We start from the raw sequence: 2,619 nt of genomic DNA on the forward strand, positions 1-2,619 counted from the left end.
GTGTGCCCCCCCAGTTTATTTGCCCTAATAATTAATTCACAAGAGCTTAACTTCGGTGTAACCCTGGCGGTCTTTTCATTAAAAAATCCCCGCGTTTCCTATTGAATTAGCTCTGCTCCATTGTCGCTGAAATGAAGACGCCAAACCAACTTTTACCCCGAGCATTTTCTCACCAGCCCAAAGAAAAGTCCCTCTCCTTTTTCTTTTCTCCGATTTTTTTTCCTCCCTTTTTCTTTAATTCAAGCACCCAGGCGATGGACGTGTCCTGCAATTTAACTACTTTCAAATTCTTTGTTCGGGTCCCACTGGGGCTCTATTGTCACCTTATTGAGAGAGCTTATTGCCAAGTCAAGCCTGAGTGAATTGAGACACGCACGGGAGGAGCCCGGGGCCGGGAGAGGGCTGCTCTGCCCGGGGGACCCCGGCCCACGTCCGAGGGATGGCGACGGGCGCGGGGTAGAAGCTGCCCGCACTGCCGGGACCGCCGCGTTCTTCCGGCGTCCGCCGAACCCTCCTCGGCCCCGGGAGACGGAGCGTGGAGCGGCGCAGGGCCCGGCCCGGAGATGGGGATGAAAACGTGGATGAAAGTGGGGCGACGCTCCCCAGGATGGCCCCGCAAAGCCCCGCAGCGCCGGCACCGCCCGTGCCCGCCGCTCCCTTACCTGCGCTGCCCGCCTCCCCCGCCGCTTCGCTCCGCTCTCAGAGCACCGGGACGGGTCCCGGCCCGCTCCCCGCCGCCCGCCCTCGCCCTCCGCTCACTTTCGGAGCTCCGGGGCTCGTCTCCCGTGTGGGATAAGAAAGGGCCGCTTTTCTTTTCCCTTTTGCTGTCCCCTCCCGTTCCCCCCCCTCCTTTCCCCCAGCCTGGAAAAGGGGGGTGCGCGCTGCGGAAGGTGCCGTGTTGGTAGAAACGGCGCTGGGAGAGCGGTGCTGGGCACGAGCTCCCACGTAAGCCCGTACGTCACCTATAAAATGCCCATTTCTCCGATGCCTCGGCACCCGGGGCGGCGGCAGGAATGCCTCTGCCCCGCTCCGCAGCTCCCTCCTCCCGCAGCCCTCCCCGAGTCGAGAGGCGAAGGCAGAGCCACGGGGTACCGCTTCTCCTCCTCCATACCCCCGCAGCCGCCTCCAAAAACCAACCCCGGCCTTCCCCGGGTCCTCGATTCCGCGGCTCCGAAGGGCTCCGCGACGTGACGCTCCCCGTGCCGCGGCGGACGGCGAAGCCCTTGACCCCTGCCCCCGGCCGGATGCGGGGCACCGGGGTTAAGCAAAGTCCCGCCGCCGCCCCATTGTCCTCCCGCAGCGCTCGGCCCCGGGGTCTCCTTCGGCCGCTCCATGCCCGGCCCCGACGGGGCGCGCCGAACTGCGGCACACGGACAAAGGGCCCGAGGTGTGTGTGGGGGGAACGGGGAAATGCCCCTCCCGGCCCTGCCCCGAGTCGTGCATTAATCCCCTGACCCCGGTCCCAGCCCTGCTACAATTCCAGCGGGCTGTTTGCTTCGGTTGGTGTTGAGTTTCTTCTTTTCCCACTGCTTGGGGACAGCGGGTGGCTGCTATCGGCCCGAGCGGAGGTGACAACGCTTCATCGGGATTTATTTTTATTCTTTCCCTTCAGTGGGGATTTGTGAGAGGAGCGCTTTAAGAAATGATAATAAAATAGTAAAAAATAAACAAATCAAAGATCACACAGAAGAGGAAATCGGCGGTAAGAGCACGGAGCGGCGGAAGGCAGCCCCGACCCGGAGTCCTTCCCCGGAGCCGCTCGCGGTGGAGACCCCCGACCCACCCCGGCCCCCAGCCGCCCCCCCTCGGCCCATCCCTTTTCTCTCCACAAAGTCGCTAAGGGGCGGATTCCAGGCACACGGCGGTGCGGCAGCGGCGCCGTTCGGCACACAATGAGGGGCACAAAATACGGCCTCGCCCCGCTCCCGTCGCCCCGCGTCCCCACGCACCCCCACGAGCCGAGGCCCCCCCCGGGGACGTGCGGCACCGTGCCCCCGCGCTGCCGTCGGGTTGGTGCTCGGAGCTTCGTGCCCGCTTCGCCCCGGCTCACGGAACGCTCCGCGGGCTCCGGAGGGTGGGAGCGGCCGCACGGTGCCCCCCCGCCCCCCATAGGAGCGCGGAACGGGGCGGGAACGGAGGAACCCGCGCCCCGACGGCCGCGGCCCGGCCCTGCCCCGGGTGAGCGGCCCCGAGCGGGCGGCAGCGGCGGGCCCGCAGCGACACCTGGCGGCGCGGCGCGATACTGCGACACGGGGCACAGCGCGGCGCCCTGCGAGCCCTGCCGCGTCCGGCTGAGCCCCGCGCGCTCACGGCCCCAGCACGGCCGCGCCGCCGCTCCGACCCGGACAGCACAGCGCTCGCCGCCGTCACCCGCTGACGGCCAAAAGGAAGGGCGGAACGAACAAAAATAGGCCTCTGCGCTTTCAGCTCCGACCGCGGCAGGACTCGAACCTGCAATCTTCTGATCCGAAGTCAGACGCCTTATCCATTAGGCCACGCGGCCGCCTGCAGAAAAGGTTTTTCGCGCGCCCTACTGGCTCAGCTGTCGGCGAGCAGTGCGGCTGCGCGAGGGGCGGGTGGGGGGGCGGGGCGTCCGCGCGGCCGGAAGTTGCCCCGGAG

The 2,619-nt window shown here is 66.7% G+C and overlaps 1 non-coding gene across 1 annotated transcript; it reads right to left on the reverse strand.

Moving 5' to 3' along the window:
• Positions 1-2,430: 2,430 nt before the first annotated feature.
• TRNAR-UCG lies at positions 2,431-2,503 on the reverse strand. Its single transcript has one exon. It is a non-coding gene; the product is annotated as a tRNA-Arg (tRNA).
• Between the last annotated feature and the right edge of the window lie 116 nt (positions 2,504-2,619).

This window comes from Lagopus leucura, unplaced genomic scaffold (assembly GCF_019238085.1).
Source record: "Lagopus leucura isolate 7727_CA_CO unplaced genomic scaffold, USGS_WTPT01 Super-Scaffold_100015, whole genome shotgun sequence".
Taxonomy (NCBI): domain Eukaryota; kingdom Metazoa; phylum Chordata; class Aves; order Galliformes; family Phasianidae; genus Lagopus; species Lagopus leucura.